This window comes from Simochromis diagramma, unplaced genomic scaffold (genome assembly GCF_900408965.1).
Source record: "Simochromis diagramma unplaced genomic scaffold, fSimDia1.1 OVJJ01000433.1, whole genome shotgun sequence".
NCBI classification, from domain to species: Eukaryota; Metazoa; Chordata; class Actinopteri; order Cichliformes; family Cichlidae; genus Simochromis; species Simochromis diagramma.
The window spans coordinates 1,773,472-1,779,471 of NW_024387031.1; the positions used below are offsets into that span (position 1 = coordinate 1,773,472).

Here is a 6,000-nt window from a genome sequence, read left to right on the forward strand (position 1 = left end):
TATTACCTTCTCACCGGTATTCCAGAGTTTGAAGTTCTCTGGCACGTCTGTCCCAAGGATCGCATCATGAGGCTTGACTTCTACATCACGCCTAACTCTGGTCTTGTTGTACACAGTTATCTTAAAGGTGTGATCTGAAATGAAGATGGGTGCACAACATCCTGACCAGTTGGGTGGCAACAGAAAGTATGCATGCTGTCCGCACAGCCATGCCATACCTTGTACCCAATAGGTGCCATTTACCGGTTGATTCAGGTTAACTGTCCCATACCCAACTCCTCCATAGGTCGCGTTGCAGTTGCTGGTATGGCCCAGGGGGGTGGCGTCCTTGTCCTGCCGCCAAAATTTGTCGTCACAGGTTCCATTCTTCAGGCCTTTTGCACCTGGGAGTGAAGCTTTCATGCTGATTGTAAAGTGTTGTCTTCCAATGCTGGCAAAGCTTGCTGCACATTCACTTTGCCAGTGACTGTCCATCATGCGACCATAGATGGTGGGGTAGACTGAAGTTGAAGGCATGTGAGAACAAACATAACATTCTTTTTCTTCTATGGTATTGTATAGGTATCGGTACCAGGCATTGTTCATCCAAGGGTGAATGTGATCTTGGGTCATCTCAGTTAGATGGGAATTGTTGGTGTTATTCTGTGGGCTCTTCCAGGTATCAGCCAGAAGAGCATCACCCCTAAGATGATGCCGGCCACCAGCCAGATCAGGCGGCACATGAACCGTTTCCGTTGAAAGTGACAAGCACTTAAACATACCAGCTTTGGGGCTGGTGCTGGCGGCTCTTCTTCTCCTAGATTCATCACGTTTGCTCCTTGCATTTCAGGCGTCTCCGGTGTTGTCATTGGTTCCTCTCTTTGGTGGGATGGGTCACTCTTTATTATGTGTTTGTTCTTCAGGGCGACCAGGCACACCCGAGCTCCACGTGAGTAGCCCACTGCCGAGAAGGTACAGGGCGGGAAAACCCGATCAGCCCTGTCCTTCAACAGGGTTTCACGTAAGAGTCGGGGGAACCGGCGTCTTATTGTGGTGCAAACACTTTCTTCACGTGGCTTTGATGGATCCACGACGGTCGTTCGGCTATCTTACAAGCTGTCGGTGTTGTCAGCAACACTTGAAATGGGCCCTCCCACCGCGGAGAACTCCAGCTCTTTCGCTGGAGGACCTTAATCAGAATCCAATCACCAGGGTTCAACCTGCAAGAGACTGGAGATGGATCACACGGCAGCTGATTGCTCAAAATCACTTCTTTATTTTCAAACAGTTTTGTCATCCATTCTGCCATTGTCATTTCTGTAATGGATTTATTAATTGGCTCACTAATTATGGGGAGGGGAAAGGGTCTACCATGTACAACTTCAAATGGTGTCAGACCACCTGCTCCTTGAGTTATCCTCATCCATAACTTAACTAAGCTTAGACATTCAGGCCAGGGTTTTTTAGTCTCTTCCATACATTTCCTCAACCTTTGTTTAATTGTGCCGTTAGTTCTATAAAATCCATGTGAATTGTATGGAATGGGTGTGGCGGTGTAGGAAACCGACCTCTTGGTCTTAAATCAAATCATGCATGTTCTAATAAACTCTTTTGCTGAACTTTCAAAATTTTTTGTATAGAATTGTTTATTGAGTATATTAATCATCCCTCCTTTTGACACATGAGTTTTACCGTGTGTCACTAACGCAGCAGTTTTATGCAAAAGTTTTGGAAGGACTGGTTTGCCATTGCACATCATAAGATTATTTTTTAATTCTGCTCCATCTTTCAACCAAGATTTTTGTTCACTTAGTGATGCTGTCTTTTGTGCATCTGCTAGTATTTCTAATGGTATTAAATCTATGGTTTCTGTTGTTAAAACATCAATGTGTTTTTCTGCAGCTGCTTTGGCTGCTTTATCAGCAAAGTTATTTCCTCTTGTTATTTCTGTGTCATCCTTTTGATGAGCAGCACATTTTTTAACTGCCTCTGCTGCTGCTGCGCACGCCTGAACACAGGTGGGTAATCCAGCAGCTACAGGGTCAAGTTTACATGAGTAGAAAGCTAATGGACGTTGTTTTTCTCCAAAAGCTTGAGTTAAGACTGCTTTCATGTACCCTCCTGCACCATCCACATGGAGGACAAAAGGTTTTTCATAGTCTGGTAATGCTAAGACGGTACATGTTTGCAATGCTATTTTTAACTCAATGAAAGCTTTTTCTGCTTCTGGGGTCCATTGTATTTTGTCTTTTTTACTGGAAGAATTGGTGTATTACACGTGGCTTCATTAGTTTTCACGAGAATACCTGCTTTCTGCATGTCTGCAATTACTGGCCTAATTCTTTCCTTTGCTTCTGCACTCAAAGGATATTGTGGTTTCACAGGCCTTCTGGCCCTTATGCTGACCTAACTATCAGAGTGTCATTAGAGAATTTCATTTTCACTTGAGGCAATTTTAGATACCTTCTAGTTTTTCAAAGAATTCACACATCTTACATATTTCAAACTTTGAAGTTTTTTGTTTTGTATATATATATATATTTTTTTTTTTCCTAAACTTTGCATTGTTCATAGCTCACAGTTCTAAAACTGGGCATTTGTAAATCATATGCATTTGTAAATCATATGCCTAATCACTATGTGTCACCATAATCCACAAGTATTGGCACAAATTTGTTTCCAAACTAACAAAATAATCAAACAAAACAAAAACATACATGAGTCAGGAAACAAAAAGACAAAGAAAAATGCTGCCAGAAACAAAGCAGAAGTGTGAGGGGAAACTGAGCTCACAGACAGCTGCATGTGTTGGCTTTTAATAGCATGCAGCCTCTGCTCTAAAAAACAAATAAATAAAAATAAATAAATAAAAATAAATGTGTAACATGCTCATCAACTTAGCGGTGTCCACACATTTAATTCAGCTTCATAATCCTGTAGGTTTAGTTATTATCTACAGGGTTTGGCTTATTAGTTGTTATTATAGATGTGCTCTGTATCTCAGTAATATTTATCTAGGATAAATGACAGGTTTTCAAGCAGGTTAAGTGCCTCTATGCACCTAATTGGTTTAGATATTGCTTTTATTTTCTTCATCTCATATGTCATTATACTGAGTTTGAGCAAACCTTTAAGCTTGATGCAGACTTCTTCATAACAATATTAATATTATATCTTTATTAATTATTATCATCTTTTTCTGTCTATATATTGACAATAGTATATTACAATATTTTATTAGTGTATATCACTATACTACTACTAAGCTAATTTAATAGTTAGGATCATCTTACTCAGCAAACAGATAATTTATAGTTCATCCAATCTGTACAAATTTGCTTTTTCTCTGAACAGGTTTGTGCCTACTTTTGGACTGGTCTTCTGTTTGCCTCATCTCAGATCCAACCTTCAGATTATTATATTTTATTTTGTATCCATCAGGGACCGTGAGTGAGCTGCAGTCTCACCCACCCTCCAGGATGAAAACATTTATCTTTTCACACACTTTCCTTGGCTGAACAATGACACAGCCTTAATCTACCTTATGCATCTCTCTTTTTTATAGGAAAGGTTTTCATGTGAATGATTTCCTTTTATTTATTTCATACAATCTGGGCATGATGGGTCATAAATGCACTGATTTTTGCAGCCACGGCCACTATCTCTATGTGACATAAAAAGGGGATCGGTTAGATGCTGTTTTGTCACATGTCCTGAGGCTGATTTCACAATTATAGTGTTATTTGAGAATGTTACATTTGGGACTTCTACAGTTAAAACAGTTTTACAAGCTCCTGTGTCTCAAAACATTTTTTAACGGCACACCTTTCACATATATTACAACTGTTGGCTTGTCTTCTGAACCTAACAGTAGTTGTTCTGCATTGTAAACCTCCGCTTCATCTGTTTCACTTCCTTCCTCTCGTGCTAGTCATTCATCACGCCTTCTACGCCTGTCATCATCACTTTCCTGTTCCTGAATTACACTCCTGCAGTCTCGAGCAAAATGCCCGTTTTTTTTCCACAATTATAGCATTTAATATCTCTCTTGTCCCTTCTTTGTCCTACTTTTTGCTTTTTTCTTCTGACTTTTTCCCTCATACAGCTCCTTTTGCAAAGCGGCTTTTAAAGCACTTATTAAATCAGGCGTGCATTTGCCTTGCCAAGCTGGACAATATATTTTATGTGGATTTCTCCACCTTTTTGCACTGACTATTCCTGCATTTGAACAGTTTTTTTTTCCTAACCATTCTTCATCTGCTGTTAATTTTACTTTCGTTTTAGAGTTACCCATTTTAAACTAATTACGTCTGAACTGTGACACTGTCTCTGGTATGCCAAAAGTGGGCGGGTTATCAATAACAGGCTTCTACTCACTGGCTACTCGAGTGAGCGGTTATTGATTTTACGTGATGACGCACAACCTAATCGATCCCACTTTAACCAGTACGTGAGTGTACACAGGAAAACAGTTAGAGGAGCGGTTCGACCGCTTATTGGGTCGTAAATGACAACTCACTCCTCTATTTCAACACAAACAAAGCGCGTTTTTTTATGATTTTTATTGAGACTTTCCGTAATTTTTATGTTAAACCTTCAACCTGTTCCGTTGCAGCCACTCCTAGGGTGACCGGAACTAGTTCCGTTACAGCTGCTAACCCAGAGCAACCGGAACTTTTAAATAGCGATTTCTAGAATTTCGCTCTTGCCTGTTGTCTCCTAAGAGTCCCTCTTGGACTGAGATCTGTCGGCGCTCACCAGGTTTACACACTATTTTAGAGGAAAATCTCAATATCAACGTATTTTAGCGCTTGATGGAATGCAGTGTTTCATATTCACCTTACTGTGGCGCTGCGTTTTTGGATCCGGTGCCCGTCGGGTCCTGGAGCCGTGAAGGCCGAACGCTGACCGGAGATCGAATTCACGTGTCCGGGTTTTTTGTTTTACTGATCAGATTTCTTCCAGCGCAGGCGTCACGACGTCAGGATCCGATGGAGACCGTCTGTGGAAAACTAGACGTTAAAAATAACAGTCAGTTATCCGGCTCGAAGGACCAATTAAATGTCAGGGGTCGACATTTGTAAAAGCACAGTAAGAGAGAAATAATCAGACACTGGCAGACCAACTCAGAGTTTCAAACGAACGTGTACACGGGTGGATGCCCTGAGAAGACAAACACCACGAGCACAGGCTTCTGGCTTTATTTATAAGGCAAAAATGGGTTACATAGTACTTCCTCTTTTTAACTGTCAGAGGAGAGGTCAGGCATTACCTCAGCTTATCTAACTTTGCACACATATACTGAAAATAACAACATAGGAGTATATCATGCTTATCTGACATCACATACTGAGGTGAGAAATACAAAGTATATCATGACTTGTCAAAACATCTTAAACACTTAAGTAAGGAATGCATTATGTTCTCTTTAACAATAAGCTTTGCTCATGTGAAACTATATGAACACACAAATACAATATAAGGCATACTTGGTTAGAATATAAGGCTTACTTGATTATATTGTATTATAGAGATTTTGGTTATAATGAATAATGTAGAAAATCTCTAACACCTTTTTTTTCCAATTTCAAATCACGTTTATTTCTCCTCTGTTGCCAACTCACAACAACAGTCACCTCAAGGCACTTCATGTTGTAAGGTAAACAGCCTACAACAAAAAAACGACCGTGTTCCCACATAGCAAAATTGGTATGGCCCGGACCTGGCCCAATGTGCTTATACATGGCCCACATACCGCAAAGAATGACGGCCCTTTGGTGACCCAGATCTCGTTTGCCAGATTTGGCCCACACATGGGCCAGCACAAGGCCAGTTGCAGACACACTGCTGGCCCTGTGCTGGCCCAGAACAGTTTCAGCTCTGGCCCCAGATGTCAGCTTGATGTGTACCTTAATCAAGCCATGTAATAACAACATGTGCCAGAACATAATAGTGCAAAAGTAACATGACGAAACTCTGTTCAGACACTGATTCTTACACAGAACTTTTTTACTCTCCCGT

General features: G+C 40.8%; 1 long non-coding RNA gene across 1 annotated transcript; it reads right to left on the minus strand.

The window, feature by feature from the left end:
• Window positions 1-897: 897 nt before the first annotated feature.
• LOC120740722 lies at window positions 898-5,550 on the minus strand. Its single transcript, XR_005697468.1, has 2 exons — window positions 4,819-5,550; window positions 898-1,199 (listed from the first exon to the last, which is right to left on the minus strand). It is a non-coding gene; the product is annotated as an uncharacterized LOC120740722 (long non-coding RNA).
• Between the last annotated feature and the right edge of the window lie 450 nt (window positions 5,551-6,000).